Source organism: Phoenix dactylifera, chromosome 4 (assembly GCF_051530095.1).
Source record: "Phoenix dactylifera cultivar Ajwa chromosome 4, Ajwa_hap1_PhDact_Kaust_v1.1, whole genome shotgun sequence".
NCBI lineage: Eukaryota > Viridiplantae > Streptophyta > Magnoliopsida > Arecales > Arecaceae > Phoenix > Phoenix dactylifera.
Genome location: NC_143193.1, coordinates 40,635,416 through 40,658,677, shown reverse-complemented (window position 1 = coordinate 40,658,677; position 23,262 = coordinate 40,635,416).

Genomic DNA, 23,262 nt, shown 5'->3' with positions numbered 1-23,262 from the left:
CCAACCTTCAAATCCCAAGCCTCCCAGCCGTCCGCCATGCCCAATCCTCCCGTGATGCATGCAAGAGATCCCAACATCCCAGCTTGCAAAACTGAGCCAGCTCGTTCATTCCATCTTCCCCAACTTCCGGATGAGATCCACTTGTGTCACAGCATGTATTCCATACTTTCTCTTCCAAATCCGAACCAGCTTGATCTCTAGCATCCACGGATTAGAACTCCCCTTTCGGATTAACTCCCAGCCATCCCCTGCTTCAAAACTATCATCCTTATCTTCTTCCGAACCAAATCCAACGCCTTCCCAGCATTCGGATTGACCCCAGCCATGGGAACAGAACCAGGATCTTCTCAACGTCCACGCCATCATCAGCATCCTCGGATCAAGCCAACCTACGCGTTTGTTCCCAGCATCCGAGCTTCACGTGCTCCTCCCCTGTTTCGGAACAAATCCCAGCCGAATCCAAACCCCTCCCGTGATTCAACCCAGCGACAGCATTCAACCATCTCCGCATGCATCCCATCATCCCTTCATCTCGGGTCAAGCCAACAAATGCATCCTTATCCCATGGCCAGCCGTTCCCAAGCTTCCAAGCAAGCTTCATCTAAACTGTCAATCGAATCCAAGCTTATCCCCTGTTCCCAGGCGCTCCCAGCCGAATCTAGAACCCATCCTCTCTCCATTCCGTGGATTGTGTTTTCAAGCCTTCTTCCGTTCAGCTTCCGCTAGCCCGGATAAGCTCGAATCTCCCGCATCCTTATTCCTTCCGTATTCAAAGTTCCAGCTTACCTCCCCTTCAAGCCATCTTATCTTCATCACGAATCAAGCCAAGTTATATCCCAGATCGTTCCCAACCGACTGCCTCCACCCAGTAGGCCGAGATCCTCTCATGTCTCCGTTCCCAGTTCATTCCCATCTCCACGGATAAGCTCCCAGCCAACTCATCTTTGCCGGATCTCCTGTTACAACAAAACAAAACATGAGATTATCCTCACAGGTTGTTCAAACGATCGGGACTAGAGCCAGCAGAGATCTCGCAGCTTCATCCAGCTTCAATCTATCCTTATCTCGACGTGAAATAAGAAGGAGGAGAGAGAGGGATGGCAGCCTATAAAAGGCCCAGGCATGAAACAGGGGAGGCAACTTCGGTGGGGGGGGGGGGGGGGGGGTTCCACATATCTTCACAAGCTTGGTTCCGAGGCCGAAGTGCTTCTTAGGTTGAGTTCCTACAAGATAAAGGAGGGAGAGAATACTTTGGGTCTTTTTGGGAATGATTTCTCAAAAGAAAAAAATAATGAATTGCTAGACAAGGAAGGAGAGACCCAGGGAAGGGAGGAAGAAAAGAAGAAATGGGAGCCCGCTGCTGTGCCACTGCTGCTGTCGCCCACGACTCCATGAAAGGCTGATCTCCTCTCTAGGGCCGGATGCAGCCCTAACAAAGGGCCAAGGGTTTTGTATTTTTTATTTCTATTCTTGGAGTTGTATAAACTTTATTTTGCTTCTAATGAATATTTTATTTCATCTCATATTTAATTTCTGTGATTTTAAGTATGACGTTTATGCTACTGTTCTTCATGATCACTAAGTAAATATAAGATAGTCCATGCTTAGGGAAGATGCAGTGTCCTGCCACATTAGTTTAGGGTAGACATTTCATGCCAACCGAAGATGGATGTTCCTAAATTACTTTTGTGAAATTTTATTTGAATGCTTATAGGGCTTGTAGCCAAATTGCATGTTAATCCAAGAACGAATTAAAATACAAATAACCCTTGTTCCGATGTTAGTGGTGAATTCCTTGCCCTGTGCTCTTTCACTGATATCATTTTAATTGCATTTTCTATTAAATTTCTTAATTTAATTTTCTTCACAAACTCTTCTTTTTTAATTATTTTTAAGAAAAACAACTGTACCCCAATCCCTGTGGATCGATACCCGCAATCACTATCCTACTAGATACGTACTATTGCATGGTCTTTAAAGTTGACTATCAATTTTTGGCACCGTTGTCGGAGATTGCTAGCATAGTTGTTTTTCTTTTCATAAAAAAAACTTTCAAAAAAATATATATTTAAAATAAAATAAAAATATTTTCTATTTTTGTTATTTTTCTTATCTCCTTTCTCTCTCTTACTAATTTTTGATTTTTATTTGATTAGGAATCGAAGAGGAAGTCTGGGACGATCAAAAAGAAAACTGCTGGAAAAGGAATGCTGTAGAGGTTTGCTTTTTAAAAAAAAATTTGCTGGAAAAATTTCCTTTGGTAACATCTAAACCTTTCTTATTTAAATTGATTCCCAGTTTGCTTGAAATTTTGTGGTGATTGTTTGATTTTAATTTCAGTAAAAGTGTGAATGCATGCTTGATACACATACACCAATTAATTCGCACATAGTAAGGGCAATCACCCCAACAAGATAAGAACTGGATTTCATCACCAGATTTTTGCCCAAATTAGGTGAACCAATTCGCACATAGCTATCACTTTAATTAAAATCAATTAGATGTTGCCTCCTAGGGACATTCGAGCTCAATAGGACGAAGATCACCGAAAGTTGCACCAATTTCGCTCTGTGGCTCAGTTGATGTCTAGGCAAGCTTTGTTCCAAGGGAGACAATTCATCTGTTCGAGGCAAGTAGTTTTTAAGTGGGACCTTTGCAATGCATCATGACCCCCCCACTTACCTGTAAGCTTACCTGGTCAACTCAGTTCATTAGACCGGATTGGAGGCTTAGGTGCCCCCTTCAAACCAGTTAGGAGCTGTCTAGTGATCTTAGGATAAACACAAGGATTTGATGTGTTTTTCTTTTAGTGCATGCTCGACTGATCCAAAAAGTATTAGTGTATGCTAGGGTGTCGTTCTAGATCTTCTGAATTAGTACCTTTTGATTCTAAAATAGAGCGTTCTATTAGGGCCCTTCGAGCCGAAATCCGTACCTATAGAACCATAGGATCTGCTCCACCTATCAAGATGGCTGAAGAACAACCCAAGCTGTTAAAGGAGTACTTTACTCCTTCCATTTATACCTCTCCATCTTGTATTCGACTACCTGATACCACTGCTGCTGTGCAGTTTGAAATTAAGTCTAGTGTTATCCAAATGCTTCCCTCTTTTTATGGACTCAACAATGAAGACCCATACAAACATTTAGATGAGTTCCTTGAGATCTGCGCTACTGTTAAAATTCAGAACTTCACTGATGATGCTCTGAAACTTAGGTTGTTCCCTTTCTCTCTTAAGGATGGAGCTAAGCAGTGGCTCCATTCTTTAGAAGCCAATTCCATTCTTTCATGGGCCCAAATGCAACATGAATTTCTAAAAAAATATTTTCCCATAGGAAGAATGAACCAATTTAGGCGTGCTATCACGAGCTTCTTCCAATCTGACGGAGAAGAATTTCATGAAACTTGGAAAAAATTTAAAGACTTACTCCGAAAATGCCCGCATCATCAAATACCCAAATGGCAACTAGTGCAATGCTTTTATGACGGGTTGTCTGAACGAAATCGTCAAATGATTGATGCTTCTTGTGGGGAAACTTTCATTCTTAAGAGTGAGCATGAGGCATGGCAGTTGTTTGAAAATCTCAATGAAAATTTCCTCCACCATGCCTCCTCTGCTCGTCAAGCACCCCCGAGTTCTCAAAGAAAAAGAACCATATATGAAGTTAGACAGTCCATAGGTCTATCTGACAAAGTAGATGCACTATCCCGCAAGTTGGACCAGCTAATGTCTAGAGAACAGCTTCCAAACATTTCCCAAGCACAAGTGTGTGCTCTCTGTTCTAGTCCGTCTCATACTGTTTTTGAGTGCCCTTTGGCAGCACAATTTTCTGAATTTGTGCAAGAACAAGTAAATGCTGCCCAAACGCAATTCCGACCCGATAATGATCCATATTCTACCACTTACAACCCGGGATGGCGCAACCATCCGAATTTCTCTTGGAAGCAGCAGACTCCCAATACTTCCCAACCTTATTCCCAAAACTTTCAACCATTCCAGAATATTCATCCGAACCGTCCTCCTACTCACTATTCATAATTTCAACATGTCCCTCCTCCAGCACCCTAAAGAGATATGGCTTTTGAGCAAAACGTTTTGACTGCTCTTCAAGGACTCGAAGCCAATACACAATTGTTGCACTCCCACACCCAGTCTATTGCCAAATTAGAAACCCAGCTAGAGCAGCTAGCGAGTGCACTAAATAAAAGAGAGGAAGGCAAGCTTCCAAGCCAACCAGTGAGTAACCCGAGAGGGCAGTACATGGCTCAAGAGACTCATCCGAATGATGTTCACCATGAACAAGCTAATGCCATGACTACCTTAAGAAGCGGACGCATAGTGGACAATAAGGTTGGAGAAAAAGAACATAAAGAAAATGAAGACAGGAGTATGACTGTGCCTAAAGAGAACCCAAACTCGTCTTTATCGCCATCTAATCCAGTATCAACCACACCTTTTACATCGAAGGCTCCTTTTCCTCAGTGTCTGAATGCACCTTCTTCCTTTGGCAAGAAAGGAATTTCGTTCGAAGAAATAATGGAGGTATTCAAAATCAACCTCCCTCTCCTTGATGCCATAAAACAAGTTCCATCGTATGCCAAATTTTTCAAAGACCTTTGTACCCAGAAATGAAAATCTAGGACACATGTGCCTAAAAAGGTCTTCCTAACTGAACAAGTGAGCTCCATCCTCCAGCACAAAACCCCTCCTAAGTTTAAGGATCCTGGTGCACCTACCATCTCTTGTGTGGTAGGAGACAACTCTATTGATCGAGCACTATTAGATTTAGGGGCAAGTGTTAACCTCCTTCCTTATTCAGTCTACGAGAAGTTCGGATTAGGTGAATTAAAGCCTACTTCGGTGTTCCTGCAATTGGCTGATCGATCTGTTAAAATACCGCGAGGAACAATTGAAGATGTCCTAGTCAAGGTAGATAAATTTTATTTTTCAGTTGATTTCATCGTCCTTGATATGAAACCTGTGCCTAATCTCAAGAAACAGATCCCTATGATTCTGGGTCGTCCCTTCTTAGCTATAGCCAATGCATGTATTAACTGTAGAACTGGGATGATGGATATATCCTTTGGAAACATGAAAATCAAACTGAATGTATTCCAAGCCTCTGATCAACCTGCAAGGAAAGATGAGTGCTTCCTAGTAGACAAAATGGACGATCTTGTAGAAGAAGCCCTTCCCTATATTCTGGCAGATGACCCTTTGGAAACATATTTAGCCCATGTTGACATTGATAAGTTTGATTTAAACAAGGCCATAGAAGAAGTCAATATCATACTTAACAATCCGTCTCCCACGAATTCTCATCCTTGGCGTATCCGATATGAACCTCTTCCTACTCTTTCTAGTACGCCACAGTGCCCCTCCATCGAGTCCCCTCCCAAACTTGAGTTAAAGCCACTTCCGGTAACCCTTAAGTATGCTTTTCTAGGACACGAAGACACCCTACCTATAATCATCGTGGCTGACCTATCTGACAAACAGGAGAGTCAACTTTTGAGTGTACTCGGAGAACACAAACATGCAATTGGATGGTTCGTAACTGATCTGAAGGGGATTGACCCATCCATTTGCATGCATCGCATTCACCTAGAAGAAGATGCAAAACCGACCCATGAAATGCAAAGGAGACTCAACCCTAACATGAAAGAGGTGGTCAAGAAAGAAGTAGTAAAGTTGCTAGATGCCGGAATCATTTACCCTATCTCTGATAGCAACTGGGTGAGTCCGACTCAAGTAGTACCAAAGAAGTCGGGCATTACTGTGGCTAAAAATGCAGAAGGAGAGTTGATGCCTACACGCACGACCACTAGCTAGCGTGTTTGCATTGACTATAGAAAGTTAAACTCCATGACTAGGAAGGATCATTTTCTTTTGCCCTTTATTGACCAAATATTGGAAAGACTAGCCGATCAGGGTTTCTGCTGTTTCTTAGATGGTTATTCTGGGTATAACCAAGTGGCCGTGTATCCCGATGATCAAGAGAAAACCACTTTTACATGTTCATTTGGGACATTTGCGTATAGAAGAATGCCATTCAGACTCTGTAATGCACCCGCAATATTTCAACGATGTATGATGGCAATTTTTTCTGACATGGTAGAAAAATTTCTGGAGGTATTCATGGATGATTTTTTAGTTTTTGGCCTCTCATTTGATGATTGTCTCAGTAATTTAGCCCTAGTTCTGAAAAGATGTAAGGAGACCAATCTAGTGCTGAGTTGGAAAAAGAGCCATTTCATGGTTCAAGAGGGTATAGTCTTAGGACACATTGTGTCAAAAAGGGGTATTGAGGTAGATAAAGCAAAAGTTGATCTTATTTCTAATCTTCCTCCATCCAAATCTGTGAAACAAATCCGTTCTTTTCTAGGCCATGCTGGTTTTTATCGTCGCTTCATCAAAGACTTCAGCAAAATCTCTAGGCCCTTGTGCAATCTCCTTGCCAAGGATACACCCTTTGTCTTTGATGAAGCATGTAAAGAGGCCTTTGAAAAACTCCGATCTAAGTTGTATACGGCACCTGTCATACAACCTCCCAATTGGACCCTCCCATTTGAACTTATGTGTGATGCTTCTGACTATGCCATTGGAGCGGTTTTAGGGCAACGGCTAGAGAAGTTACCTCATGTCATCTACTACGCTAGTAAGACACTCTCAGATGCGCAATTAAATTATACCACTACTGAGAAAGAATTACTAGCTGTAGTATTTGCTATAGACAAGTTTCGATCCTATCTCTTAGGATCCAAGGTTATTGTATTCACTGATCATTCTGCTCTCCGGTACCTCCTTTCAAAGAAGGACACCAAGCCTCGCCTAATTCGATGGATCCTATTGTTACAGGAATTTAATCTAGAAATTTGTGATAAGAAAGGTACCACGAATGTTGTAGCAGACCATTTGTCTAGAATCCTTCTTGAGCCTCCTCATAACATTTCACCACTTCATGACTCCTTTCCAGATGAACAATTGTTTGAGGTACAACAAGTGAAAACACCGTGGTTTGCCAACATAGTGAATTATCTTGCCGTAGGACAAATTCCCGATCATTGGTCCAAGCAGGACAAGGATCGATTCTTTTCGCAAGTTAAGTTCTACTTTTGGGATGACCCCGATCTATTCAAGTATTGTCCTGATCAAGTAATCCGTCGATGTGTGCCTGAATATGAATTTCAGAGTATTCTTGATTTTTGTCATACCCAAGCATGCGGAGGACATTTTGGGGGTAGAAAAACTGCAGCTAAAGTCTTACAAAGTGGATTTTATTGGCCCTCATTGTTCAAAGATGCTCACAATTTTTGCCAGACTTATGAGCGATGCCAGCGAATAGGTACAATCACCCGGAGAGATATGATGCCACTTAACCCCATTTTAATTATAGAAATTTTTGATGTCTGGGGTATTGACTTCATGGGCCCTTTTCCGTGTTCTTTTGGTTTTGAGTACATTATTGTCGGGGTAGATTATGTCTCGAAGTGGGTAGAAGCTGTTGCCACTAGGACTAACGATCACAAGGTTGTAGTTAAGTTCTTACAAACAAATATATTTAGTCGCTTTGGCACATCCCGAGCTATTATTAGTGATGGGGGATCACATTTCTGCAACCGATCTTTGGAAGCTTTGGTTCGTAAATATTCAATCATCCACAAAGTTGCCACCCCGTACCATCCTCAAACAAGTGGACAAGTTGAAGTTTCCAATAGGAAGATAAAACACATCTTAGAGAAAACAATACGCCCTGATAGAAAAGATTGTTCTCAAAGATTAAACGATTCTCTCTGGGCTTATCGTACTGCCTATAAGACTCTGATTGGCATGTCTCCTTATCGACTGATTTTTGGAAAAGCTTGCCACTTACCCGTAGAACTCGAGCATAGAGCTTTTTGGGCTATTAAAAAGTTTAACTTTGATATGGCAGTAGCTGGTTCTAATCAGAAACTTCAACTTAACGAGCTTGAAGAGTTACGCAATGAAGCATATGAAAATGCCAAAATTTACAAGGCAAGAACTAAGGCTTTTCATGACAAATCCATTAACCGTAAGTCTTTCGAGCCTAATCAAAAGGTTTGGCTATTCAATTCTAAATTGTGTCTCTTTCCTGGTAAACTTCGCTCTAGGTGGGATGGTCCCTTTTTAGTTAGGAAGGTTTTTCCTCATGGTGCGGTAGAAATTCAAGACATCAATGATGGTCGTATCTTGAACGTCAATGGTCAAAGATTGAAACCTTACATAGAGTATGTTGCAGATGGACAGTTGATTGAATCTTTTGATTTGATGGATCCTATTTATCGGGATAATTAAGGATATACTGTGTCTGGCTGAAGACGTTAAACTTAGCGCTTGTTGGGAGGCAACCCAATTCTCATAGGTTATTTTTGCATATTTTCTTGTCGCATTTTTTTCAAGAGTCCTCATATTACTAATGCAACTAAGGTAAAATGCTTCTATCCTCCATATGCATCATATTTTCGTCCAAAATAAAATAGAATAAAATAATAATCTTTTTATCTCAAAAAAAAAACACATTGAGGACAATATCTGATTTAGGTTGGGGGTATAGGATTCGAATTTTTGAAGAAATTTTTCACATTTTTGTATTTTTAAATAATTTTATCTCAAAAAAAAAACCTAATTTCTATGTTTTAGTGCTGAAATGATAAACACACAAAGTATATAAAATCTAAAAATCCCAATGACTAGTCAGGAGTAAGACAATTTCAGTTCTTTTCATTAAAAGTTCTTTTAGTGAGTTGTAAGATAATTTTTACTTTGAAATTTTACAACACACATGGCCTGCACTTCTAAGGGTTAGGTTCAACATTATGTTGTTAAATCTGGTAGCAACCTTGAGTCCTGATGAATCATACCTATCTAATTCACCATGATCTCATTTAAAAAAAAAGTAAATTTAGTCAGATACATCGAAAAGGGCTACCTATTGTCAAAGGTCAGCGGGCTTGTATGAGGAACCCGAGCATAGGTCCGTAGGGGGGGTCTTGATGCCCAACACCTTATGCCATCTGGTGTGGGAGTGTTGATTGAATGTTCGCTACACGGAGGAATCATTACAAGAGTAAAAGTTAATTTATACATACAAAATAAATATATATATATATATTGACCTTGAAAAAGATAATAGTGTGAAAGCCATCATTGTAAAAATTCGAGTAAACTGAAATATTACAGATAAAGCCCATGAGTTATTAAAGTAAATATCCACAACTCTCGAAATCCTGCAAGATAGGATGATTTTGAATCAGTGATTAGGTCTTACCTGACCAATTCTTGGAAACTACTAGATTTAGCAATATTTTGGGAGATCTAAAGCCTTAGCTTGTGTATGGTCCAGATATCACCAAGCACCCAAGTATAAATAAACCTTACAACTCTCTAACGGAAGCTTAATAACCTCAACTTGAATTGCATCTTGATTTAGGATTTGGGCTGACTTAGTAATTAAAACTTTGTGTGCTTTTGAAATTCTTGGCATTTATGCATTTGAAATTAGATTTTATAAAACAACAAACTTTTTAAGTAGAGACAGCAGTTTATGGGTATGTGAGCCGAAAATCCTCACGAGACAAAATTCGTCCACTAGGGCCACCTAGGGGTTTAAAAGCCTTATTGCATATGGTAAATGCAATCGCGATTCCTGCGAAAGTGAGTTAGTTTTTATTTTGCTTGAGGACTAGCAAAATATAGGTTGGGGGGGTGTGATAACTGCTAAATAATGCATAAATTAATATCTTATTCATAGCACTTATCATTATTTTAATTCACATATTTTGTAAATTCAACTAAAAGATGTGTTACCCTCATCATTGCATTTTAATAAATTAATTCGAGTTTGATTTAATTATTTATTAATTGAGCCTAATGTATGCAGGTCGATTCGAACTCATTTGGGATAATTCCTGAACCCAAATCCCATGAACCCACGGATTAGATCATCTCCCGGAAGTCTCATCTTCCCGTTTACGTGCACCCTATTTCCGAGCATCACCCACGTCATCCCATCCCAGCCTTCCTTCCTTTTCTTCACACATCCAGCCATCAGCACATCACACGTGGATCCCGGATTTCTTCTCCCGTTCAAATTAAGCCGAGTCCCAACTTCATATTTCGATCACTCCCTTCCGCATCCCCTGCTCCGCTATATCTCAACTGCCAACCTTCAAATCCCAAGCCTCCCAGCCGTCCGCCATGCCCAATCCTCCCGTGATGCATGCAAGAGATCCCAACATCCCAGCTTGCAAAACAGAGCTAGCTCGTTCATTCCATCTTCCCCAACTTCCGGATGAGATCAACTTGTGTCACAGCAAGTATTCCATATTTTCTCTTCCAAATCTGAACCAGCTTGATCTCTAGCATCCACGGATTAGAACTCCCCTTCCGGATTAACTCCCAGCCATCCCCTGCTTCGAAACTATCATCCTTATCTTCTTCCAAACCAAATCCAACGCCTTCCCAGCATTCGGATTGACCCCAGCCACGGGAACAGAACCAGGATCTTCTCAACGTCCACGCCATCATCTGCATCCTCGGATCAAGCCAACCTACGCATTTGTTCCCAGCATCCGAGCTTCACGTGCTCCTCCCCTGTTTCAGAACAAATCCCAGCCGAATCCAAACCCCCCCGTGATTCAACCCAGCGACAGCATTCAACCATCTCCACGTGCATCCCATCATCCCTTCATCTCGAGTCAAGCCAACAAATGCATCCTTATCCCATGGCCAGCCGTTCCCAAGCTTCCAAGCAAGCTTCATCTAAACTGTCAACCGAATCCAAGCTTATCCCCTGTTCCCAGGCGCTCCCAGCCGAATCTAGAACCCATCCTCTCTCCATTCCATGGATTGCGTTTTCAAGCCTTCTTCCGTTCAGCTTCCGCTAGCTCGGATAAGCTCGAATCCCCTGCATCCTTATTCCTTCCGTGTTCAAAGTTCCAGCTTACCTCCCCTTCAAGCCATCTTATCTTCATCATGAATCAAGCCAAGTTATATCCCAGATCGTTCCCAACCGACAGCCTCCACCCAGTAGGCCGAGATCCTCTCACGTCTCCGTTCCCAGTTCATTCCCATCTCCACGGATAAGCTCCCAGCCAACTCATCTTTGCCGGATCTCCTGTTACAACAAAATAAAACATGAGATTATCCTCACAGGTTGTTCAAACGATCGAGACTAGAGCCAGCAGAGATCTCGCAGCTTCATCCAGCTTCAATCTATCCTCATCTCAACGTGAAATAAGAAGGAGGAGAGAGAGGGATGGCAGCCTATAAAAGGCCCAGGCATGAAACAGGGGAGGCAACTTCGGTGGGGGGGGGGGGTTCCACATATCTTCACAAGCTTGGTTCCGAGGCCGAAGCGCTTCTCAGGTTGAGTTCCTACAAGCTAAAGGAGGGAGAGAATACTTTGGGTCTTTTTGGGAATGATTTCTCAAAAGAAAAAAATAATGAATTGCTAGACAAGGAAGGAGAGACCCAGGGAAGGGAGGAAGAAAAGAAGAAATGGGAGCCCGCTGCTGTGCCACTGCAGCCCTAACAAAGGACCAAGGGTTTTGTATTTTTGATTTCTATTCTTAGAGTTGTATAAACTTTATTTTGCTCCTAATGAATATTTTATTTCATCTCATATTTAATTTCTGTGATTTTAAGTATGACGTTTATACAACTGTTCTTCATGATCACTAAGTAAATATAAGATTGTCCATGCTTAGGGAAGATGCAGTGTCCTGCCACATTAGTTTAGGGTAGACATTTCATGCCAACCGAAGATGGATGTTCCTAAATTACTTTTGTAAAATTTTATTTGAATGCTTATAGGGCTTGTAGCCAATTTGCATGTTAATCCAAGAATGAATTAAAATACAAATAACCCTTGTTCTGATGTTAGTGGTGGATTTCTTGCCCTATGCTCTTTCACTGATATCATTTTAATTGCATTTTCTATTAAATTTCTTAATTTAATTTTCTTCACAAACTCTTCTTTTTAAATATTTTTAAGAAAAACAACTGTACCCCAATCCCTGTGGATCGATACCCGCAATCACTATCCTACTAGATACGTGCTATTGCGTGGTCTTTAAAGTTGACTATCAGCGACCGACTAATTTAAGTTGCTAACTTTCGGCGTCACTGCATTAAGTGGTTGAGGATATCTCGAAGGGACTCTCCTTCCATTTGCTTGATGTCTAGCAAAGTATCATAGCCTTGACTTGCCTCCTGCTGCTTATCACCCAACTTAGTGGGAGACTATGACCTAGTTATCTCCATAACTATATCATTTTAGGAACCTAATAATTTTAGAGGATTTGATTTAATTGAGAATAGATGAGAAGAACCGGTTAATCTAGATCCTCCAACTGACTTCATCAAGTCGAATTAATAAGAACTAGATTCAATCCGGTTAAGAAGGCATCTAAATCAGTCATACTAATTTTTCTTAAAGGCATGGGTCAACTCGAATAATTAAGTGCTCCAATCAAAATATGATTGAACATGTCAGCTAGGTAAGTAAGATCAGTAGAAGGGATATGCCATTAACTCGACAAAGACGAATCAGTGCGAGTAGCTTCCAAACTTATCTTAGACACTGACTGGTTAATCAATTTCGATTTGATTACTCAAATGACTCGGGCTCAACCTCTGAGCCTCAATCAAGTTCCATCTTGGTCTAATCAAAGACATGGAATTTGATCAACTACAACTATTGTATTTGACCTAGAGTTTTCTTGACCTAATCTAGTTACTACTTAATTAGATTTGATCAATTAACTCTAATTAGACTATGTTTGATTCTAATCCTAGGTCTAACCCAATCTTAAAAACTTGATTTGAGCTAACCCAAATGCCTCAAGAATTATGTAATGTCATTGAATTGAGTTCACAATTCTAGATCTAGGTTTTCATCATCACTTAATTCTTAATTAAGTGTAAATTTATGAAAATTCAGATTATTGCATTATTCTTAATTACATATTAATTGCAAAGTTTCAAATCTTAAAACTTATTTTTCAGATCTGAGATTTGCAATTAATCATGTAAAATTCAGATTTACCTCCTGTTTAAATCTTAGATGATTTATGTTTATATATCACATATACAAACTAATATGAATTAACTTAAACAACATACATCATATGCATTTGTTTTTCAGATTTGATTTGTTATACAAAATCAGAAAATAAATGAATCATAAAATTCATTTAGATCTAATCTAAACAAGTTTATAATTTCAGATTTATTCATATTCTCTATATCATATATGCTAACATGAATATATATCACATGCATCCTATTTTTCAGATCTAATTAATCATGCATAAACAGCAACTAAATCATTCATAAATCCACTTTAGATCTAATCTAAACATATTCATGATTTCAGATTTAATTGCAATGATTAAAACTAATTTTAATCAACCTTTTGTGGTTCATCTTTTTAGATCAAACTCAATAGCACCCCTACACGCCATAGGAGATCCCATCGAATGGGAAAGAGGTTGATGATTCCTTCTTTCTCCTATGACCGGACGGCATTTATGATTGATCTATCAGATTACTAAACAAGTTTTAAAACATAAAAGTTTAAATAGAGAACCTGGCTCTCATACCACTGTAAGGATCTACAAAAGGCTGCATGCTGAAAATTAAAAAAAATTCAAAAATCCGTGGCTGCACCTATTCAGGTTGCCTATGTACCCCTTAAAAAGGAGGATCAAGCCATACATAGTTCTTATATTTTGAAAATGCAGCAAAGAGATCGAATTAAACATTTTAATTCTAGCATGCAAGAGAAATCATATTTCATATATAAGGACCGTTCAAACAATTATGCAAAAACTATTATGCATGATTAACATAAGATCTGAAAGAAATAGCTCCAGTCAAGTTCTAAACTTAACTAAATTAGATTCAACTAATCTCTAAATGTGTCAATCAATCTCTGAATGCCCATTGAATAGGATCTGGAGATTACTCCGTGAGGAGCGCCAATAGAGGTATGAACCTCGGAGGATTGCACCCTATCAAATACTAGTATATCATCACCTCCAGATTCATACCTTTATGAAAATAGAGATAAATGGATCTGATGCTCAAGTTTCGCTGCCACACAATCGTCTGGCCTCTACGAATGATCCACACGAAGCTTCGGATTGATCTTATTTCTGCAGGAGTGCTGGCTAGCGGAAAACACTGTTTTTGGCTGTAGATCTACTTGTTCTTGAAGTTGCCAACACTTGAAGCTTCAAGGAGGAAGAAGATGGAGGATTTGGAGAAGAGGAAGAAGACTTCACAACCTCTGGAATCATCAAGGGATGCGCAACCCAAGAGCTCTTCTCAAAGAACCCTAAAATCCTTAGGCTGAAATTTTAATGCATGGACTAGGCTTGCATCTCTTGGTGTGTCCGACCTCCCCATGATAGTCCCCTCTTATTGTCGCCCCATTCCACCAGCACCTCCACTTCCCACGCCCACAATCTGGTTGGTTAGAGGATCATGTGGAGTTTTGGTCGAGTTTGAATTTAAAATCCAAATTCAAAAGGCCATCGGCGGGTGAAGTGCATGACATGTGTCATGGCGCCATGAAGAGGGAAGGTTTGATCTCATCCAAATTTTTCATGATTTCATCTCTTCATGTCGCCCCATCAGATGAAGGTCCTTGATGTTTGCCACGTGTCCCCATGCGCCATTAGTTTGAATTTAAATTTTAATCTCATTAAGATTAGTTCAATCATGGCGCCATGCTTGACATAGTGACATGTGGACTTTGTGATCTGAACGATTCGGATCAAACCCAATCCAAATGGGTTAAGTCTCATCAATTAGGCATGCTCAATCTCCTTGGGTTGAACCTAATCTAATTAGGTCAAACCCTGATTAAGCACAATCCTCTTGGGTTGAATCTAATCCAATTAGGTCTAACCCAGATGAAGCCCAAATTGAATCCAATTCAATTTGGCTCCTCCCGATTCCAATTACTCAATCAAATTGAGTTCATTAGTAATCTAACAGCTAATAAATCCTCCAATAATTAGTTTAATTATTTTATAGCAATATTTTACTTAGGATAATTTGTCAATCAAATTGACCAAAATATCCTTGGATAATTCTTAATCATCCATCAGCCTTTTATGATCAACCTAGAAAACTTCTATGCGTGTGACCCCATAGGTTCAAACCTAAGCCGGTAGCATAGGAACAACTTCCTGTACTAATCAGTGTGACCATCTAGCAATGGTACCCGACGTCCGAATAAGCCGAATATATGCGAAGCAATATTCTGAAATTCTAGACTATGGTTACTGTATAATTCATTCCTATGACTCCTAATGCCAGGATGACATCAGAGTTCTGTCAACTCTGTAATATTACATCCACTCTGTGATCCAACCTTAGAAATTTCGTGACTACTCACAACGATTACTCTGGCCAAGGTTTTGCTAAATTAAACATAAGGGCATTATCTCCTGTCACGAGGAAGGGTCAATTCCATCTTGACTCACATACCGATTTTGCAAGTACTTGACTGCACCCAGTGACCTTCTATCCCTGAATTAGAAATTCAGCTAGTCCGATACCAAAGTACAGTGAGTTGCTTGCTAATCACTGTAGTGATCTCAGTCTAAGGGACACATATACCCGTATTCACTCGGAACATCTCTCGACAACAGACCATTCCGGAATGGTCACGTTCAGTGAAGTATACTCCTATATTTCACTTGTGTGACATATCAGTGTCTCTACACTTCTTGGTTAAGAGGACAACCAACGTATATGGCACACAACGATCTAATCTCGATAATGTTGTCGTCCTAGTAACTGTACATCATTTGGTCGCGAACTATTTTAAGAATTCGTAGATAAATTCTCCTTTATCATAAAAGCATCCTAAGGACTTCATCACATAATAAGAGTTCATTTGAAGATGTATAAATAAAATGATGAATAATGCCAAACAATATTTTATTAATTAATCAATTCATATATAAATTTAGTCATCAACCGGCTGATGATTGACTTTTAGGATACAATTTCCACCAGAAACCTGATGAGTTTAGAAAATACAGATTCACTCTAATGAAGAAAGAGACAATAATATGAGATTGAATTGCCAATAAAATGTAATTATAATTATGTCTTCTGTTGAACTTTGATGACTATTCTATTTGTAATATTCGGGCCTTTTAAAGCCTAGAACCGAACTGGGCCAGGTTCATTTGACTAACCCAGAAGTCTACTTTGGCCTAGTGTCCTTGGCCCCCCCCCCCCAAAAGAAAAAAGAAATGGCACAGTCGCGCACGTGCCTAGGAAGAAGAAGACTCCCGATGGAGTCTTCTTCCTCCCGAGTTGGTCAGACAGAATCCGACTCCGAGTTAGATTCCTGGCGTAGTCGAGCTCTATAAGAGCTTCCCCCATCCTCCCTCGTCAGAGATCCATGCCTGAATGGGATTCTTCACCTAAGATTTTCTTAACTTTTCTCTCCGAACGTCAGCCGCTGTTGTCGGCTATCTTCTTGTAAACCTGAGGATGACTTAAAAAGGATATCGTTGTCAAAATCATAACCAACAAACAAATATTCTTTTTTCTATATTCTTACCATCCTCTATTCGATGAATAGTGGTTGTAGAAGATCGATCCACAGGGAGGCGATTGGAGTACACAAATAGAGAATAGAAACTCTATTAAGGTTTATTTTTTTAAAAAAACAATTCATTGAGGAAAAGAAAAGAAAGAGAGTTTTTGCGATTAAAATAAGAATTTCAGAATGCATAAAATAAATTACAGAATATTAAATTAAAACTTAGACACAGATTGCATAAAAGAAAAATTAATAGATTGCATAAAAAATAGAAATTAAACTGAACCTAAAACATGGATTGCATAAAAGAAAATTGATGGATTTCATAAAAAAAAATTTGATTACAAAAATAAAAAAAATGAAGATTGAAAGCCTAATGCTTCTTTTCTTCTGCAAAGAAAGTAAGAAATAACAAGAAACTCCCTCTTCTTTTCTTTTGCAATTAGCAAGAAAACAAGAAAAGAAAACAGATCTGATGCGGTTGGATCCACTGGACCGCCTCGGACTTAATCATTTGGTTATTTTTGCTTTTGAGTCCTTGATGTTAATTTTATTTCAGCATAGCCTTGCTCGGGTTAGCCGACTTGGCCTTTATTAGAGTCGCTTTGGGTTTAGTTGTTTCTTGAATTCAATTAGATCAAGTCAAGTTAAGGGGTCAGGTAGCCACCTATAAATAGATGTGGTGAGCACCTATTTCAGTATGCAAAAATTAATTGAAAGGCTTTTGCCCTAGCTCTCTTCCCTTCTCTCTTCTCTTCTTGCGACGCCTTCCCCCTCTCCCTAGGCCGCCGTCCAAGGCCGCCGCCCCCTCCTTCATCCGGCTGCACCACCTCTGTCCCGAGAGGCCAGCCACCTCCTTCCTCTTCTTCCTCTCCTCCTTGATCCCTTCCAGCTTCTACAAACAACTCCATCCCGTTGGATTATCAGCCCATCCTTCCCTGCGCAGTCATCAGCGGAGGCTGATATCTTAAGATCCCGATGTCCTCTCTAGACCCACGACCTACCGCTGGAAAGCTAAAGCGGAGATCTACAACATATCCAAAATTGAGATCGATCTGACGGACGGATCTTTAGAAATCATGTCTGCAATCAGGTCGGAACTACCCTTCCAGAAATCAAGAAGAGTCAAGAATCTTGGGATACGGATCAAATTCTATCGGATCGCATCAATTTGGTATCAGAGAAGTTCAATCCTTGGCCTTGGAAGATGGTGAACACCCGCTCTACAACCTTGAAGCAGCAAGAAGCGGCATCTTCAAGGGGCGTCGACCCACATCAAGAAGGCTCGCGATCACCCGCGGCCTCGGCGGACCTGAGACCCGATCTTGATTCCACCGACCGTCTCTTGGAGTTCTTGCGTGGGAATCAAACAACTATGCAGCAGAGCCAACAACAATTGATGGAGAAGATGGATACCACGCAACGCCATATCGAGATGATGTTGCAACTATTGCTAAATCAGCGGCAAGAAACTCCACCGGGGGGAGCTCCGCGTCGGACCCGGGTGGAATCTCCGGCCCCTACCCGTGGACGACCAGGACGGAGGGGACCCCCTCCTCGTGAGCCTCTCCTTTCCAACCCACCAGAGGAGATGCGGCTGGACCAAGGAGAAGATCGACCTAGACCTCGACCCGAGCTCATACCGATTGGCGCACGTGCTAGGGCTCGGGGGATGAGCCCGATTGGCATCGATGACGGGTTGGATATGGAGGATGATCCCATCCAGAATTTTCAGATGAGGAACCAGCGTGTGGGGGAGTACCCATGCCGAGGATATGAACGAGATCGGGACCGTAATGGAGATCGAGAGGGAGGAAATCGCGGACTGACTCTTAGGCTGAAATTTCCCAAGTTTAAAGACGGCGATCCTCTCGATTGGGTGTATCGAGCTGACCGGTTCTTTCACTACCATGGCACAGCGGAGGACCAAAAGGTATTGATCTCATCTTTTCACCTAGAAGAGACCGCCCTGCGATGGTTTCAAACCGCCGACCGAGCCCGACCTTTCAACGGTTGGGAGGATTTTTCTGCAGCAATTTGTCGGCGTTTCGGCCCTATCGAGTACAATGACTTCCAGTCTATGCTATCAAGGGTCACCCAAAAGACTACTGTTAGAGCCTTTCAAGAGGAGTTTGAGAGGATCAGCAACCGAGTGGTGGGGTGGAGCGACTCCGCGCTGAAAAGCGTATACCTCGGAGGACTTCGTGTCGACATTCAAGCCGAGGTGAGGACTTTGCGGCCACAATCTCTGGAGGATGCCTTTGCCTTGGCCCTAATGGTGGAAGAGAAGATCAAGACCACTCGATCAGCGGCACGGGGCAGCTGGACCAACCCCCAGGCCGGCCAAACCGCAGGGGGCTCCATCGGCCAGCCAAGAGCGCCGACGGCTGCAGCAGCCAACATAGGGCCGAGGACCCCTCTTCGCTTGTCAGGTGACGTCAAGAGGGTTGAGCGTCCACCCGAGAGGACCTTGACACCAGCACAAGTGGAGGAACGTCGAGCAAAAGGCCTATGTTTTCGCTGCGATGAGAAATTTACACCGGGACACCGGTGTGCGCGGCCCGTCGGAGCGGTGATGTTGATCGACGGATTGGAGGACGAGGCCGTGGCTGAAGATGGTGATGAGGTTGCTAAGGACGAGCCCCAAGATTTAGAGGCTGAGGAAGAAGACGTGCCACCTCAGATTTCATTGCATGCCTACTCCGGATCGGCGACACCGAAAACGCTACGCGTGGACGGCATGATCAAAAGACGTGTGGTGCGTATCCTCATAGATACAGGCAGCACCCACAATTTTTTGGATAAGAGGCTCGTCAAACAGATCGGTCTCATAGCAGAGCCAACATTGGGCTTCGACGTGGCATTGGGTGACGGAGCCACGTTGAGGGCGGAGGGCATATGCCGAGGCATCACTTTGACGATCCAGGGCAGCCAATTCAAGCTCGATCTCTATCCGTTGGCATTACGAGGAGCTGATTTGGTCCTTGGTACGCAGTGGCTGCAGAGTCTTGGCCCGGTTACATTCGACTTCGCCGAGATGTGGGTGACTTTCAGACGGAGCGGACGGCGAGTTAGATTGGATGGCATTCGGCCTAGCCCAAGGGCTGCACTTCAGCCCCTAGTCGGCTTGCCCGGACCCGGCGCGCACAGCTACTTGATGCAGCTCTTACCTCTGTTGACGGAGACCACGACGGAGGCAGGTATACCTACTGATTTGGCTGCTCTCTTACAGGGGTTCGCAGATTTATTTGAGGAGCCTCATGGTCTTCCACCCGAGAGGGAGCACGATCATCACATAGAGATTGTACCGGGAGCAGAACCGGCGAATGTGAGGCCTTATCGCTACCCGCACGTTCAGAAGGAGGAGATCTCAAAGATGGTACGAGAGATGTTGGAGAGCGGCATCATTCAGCCCAGTAGAAGCTCATATTCATCGCCGGTGCTGCTGGTACATAAGAAGGACGGGACGTGGCGATTCTGCGTCGACTACCGGGCACTTAACGCGATCACCGTTAAGGACCGGTATCCGATTCCAGTCATCGAAGAGCTGTTGGATGAGCTTGCTGGTGCGGAATACTTCAGCAAACTTGATCTCCGTGCCGGATACCACCAGATCCGTGTCAGGCCCGAAGATGTGCACAAGACGGCGTTTCGGACACACGATGGCCATTATGAGTTCCGGGTGATGCCGTTCGGCCTCACCAATGCACCAGCGACGTTCCAGGGGCTCATGAATGACATATTCAGACCATTACTACGACGCTATGTCCTTGTATTCTTCGATGACATACTGGTTTACAGTCGTTCATGGCAGGAGCACCTAGAGCACTTAGAGGAAGTGCTGAAAATTCTGCGCAGAAATCAATTGAAGGTAAAGCGATCCAAGTCTGCAATCAGGTCGGAACTACCCTTCCAGAAATCAAGAAGAGTCAAGAATCTTGGGATACGGATCAAATTCTATCGGATCGCATTAATTTGGTATCAGAGAAGTTCAATCCTTGGCCTTGGAAGATGGTGAACACCCGCTCTACAACCTCGAAGCAGCAAGAAGCGGCATCTTCAAGGGGCGTCGACCCACATCAAGAAGGCTCGCGATCACCCGCGGCCTCGGCGGACCTGAGACCCGATCTTGATTCCACCGACCGTCTTTTGGAGTTCTTGCATGGGAATCAAACAACTATGCAGCAGAGCCAACAACAATTGATGGAGAAGATGGATACCACGCAACGCCATATCGAGATGATGTTGCAACTATTGCTAAATCAGCGGCAAGAAACTCCAAGGGGGGGGAGCTCCGCGTCGGACCCGAGTGGAATCTCCGGCCCCTACCCGTGGACGACCAGGACGGAGGGGACCCCCTCCTCGTGAGCCTCTCCTTCCCAACCCACCAGAGGAGATGCGGCTGGACCAAGGAGAAGATCGACCTAGACCTCGACCCGAGCTCATACCGATTGGCGCACGTGCTAGGGCTCGGGGGATGAGCCCGATTGGCATCGATGACGGGTCGGATATAGAGGATGATCCCATCCAGAATTTTCAGATGAGGAACCAGCGTGCCTATGGGCCGAGCCGAAGGTCGAGTACCTAGGCCATGTCATCTCTGCTGCAGGTGTGGAGCCGGACCAAGCAAAGATACATTGCATGACCGAGTGGCCGCTACCCAAGAACCAAAAGGAGCTGCGAGGATTTTTGGGCCTAACCGGTTATTACCGCCGGTTTGTGGAGGGATATGGAAAGATCGCCGCGCCACTGACCCTGTTGCTACGAAAGGGCGAGTTTAGATGGACCGAGGCAGCGACGGAAGCGTTCGAGAAGCTCAAGGAAGCCATGACGACGGCCCCGGTTTTGGCGCTACCCGATTTCGCCAAACCGTTTGTAGTCGAGTGCGATGCTTCCGGTGCCGGCATTGGTGCTGTTTTGATGCAGGAGGGACGGCCAATTGCTTTCATGAGCAAGGCGTTGTCCCCTAGGACCCGCTCTCTGTCCACATATGAGAGGGAGATGATGGCGGTCATCTATGCAGTCACAAAGTGGAGGCCGTACCTTATCGGCCGCCGATTCATCGTTCGGACTGATCAACAGAGCCTTCCATTTTTTCTTGAGTAGCGCATACATACTCCAGCCCAGCAGAAGTGGGTGTCGAAGCTTCTCGGCTACGACTATGAGATGGTGTACAAAAAGGGCACAGAAAATCGAGTGGCTGATGCACTATCGCGCCATCCCGAGTCCGGCGAGTTGGCGGCTTTGACTACGCTGGTTTTTCCTTTTATTTCAGACTTGAGGACTGCCACATGCCGGGATCCGGACCTAGTACAGATCCAGAGGGAGTTGGCAGCAGATCCGAGCAGTCATCCCGAGATGGAGGACCGAGATGGGTTGATTCTGGACCATGGGTTGATCCGCGTGCCCACCGATTCAGCCATGCAGCAGGTATTGATCCAGCACTTCCATGATACTCCTTTTGCTGGACATGAGAGATTTTTCAGGACTTACAAGAGGCTGAGCCAGAGCTGTACGTGGGTAGGCATGAAGGCAGCGGTCAGAGCTTATGTACAGCAATGCGATGTGTGCCAAAGGGCGAAGGCGGATTCACTGCGACCAGCGGGTCTACTTCAGCCTTTACCGATTCCTGATCAGGTTTGGGAGGATGTGTCGATGGACTTCATTGAGGGGCTGCCATTAGTTCGAGGGTACTCAGTGATCATGGTCGTTGTGGACCGCCTCAGCAAGTATGCCCACTTTTCGGCGCTCGCACATCCATTTTCTGCTCGACGGGTGGCAGAGGTCTACATACGGGACATTGCTCGATTACATGGTATGCCTCGGACTATTGTTTCTGATCGTGACCGCATTTTTGTTAGCGCATTCTGGCAGGCTTACTTCAAACAGCAAGGGACGAAGCTTGCCATGAGCTCGGCTTACCACCCTCAGACCGATGGGCAGACGGAGGTGGTAAACCGCTGCATCGAGCAGTACTTGCGCTGTATGATTGGTGATCGGCCCCGAGAGTGGCTTTCTTATTTACCTTGGGCCGAGTATTCGTACAACACCGCTTTCCACTCAGCCATAGGGATGACACCCTTTGAGGCGGTGTATGGACGAGTACCACCGACGCTGCGAGTTTATGATCCACTGTCACATGCGGACCGGACAGAGGCAGATTTTGAGCTCTTAGACCGCGATGCTACCTTACGGCGGTTAAAGTTCCACATAACGACTGTGCAGAACAGGATGAAGCAGCTGCATGATCGGAAGCACAGAGATCCAGTATACGAGGTGGGCGACTGGGTATACGTCAAGGTGCAGCCTTATCGACAGTTGACACTGCGGCCCATGGCGAACCAGAAGCTCTCTCATCGCTTCTATGGGCCCTTTCAGATAATGGAGCGCATTGGACCCGTGGCGTATCGCTTGGACTTGCTGACTACATCGAGAGTTCACCCGGTATTCCACGTGTCGCTTCTGAGGGCCCGGCTTGGACCAAGACATCTGTCGGCCCAATCATACATGAGCCACCGGAGGACGAGGTAGTGGAGCCGGTTCGAGTGCTGGCAAAGCGCAGAATACGAGTAGAAGGACGACTGGAAACCCAGATACTAGTGGAGTGGCTGGGGAGAGCAGCAGACCAGGCCACATGGGAGTTTGAGACTGAGATACTTGATCGTT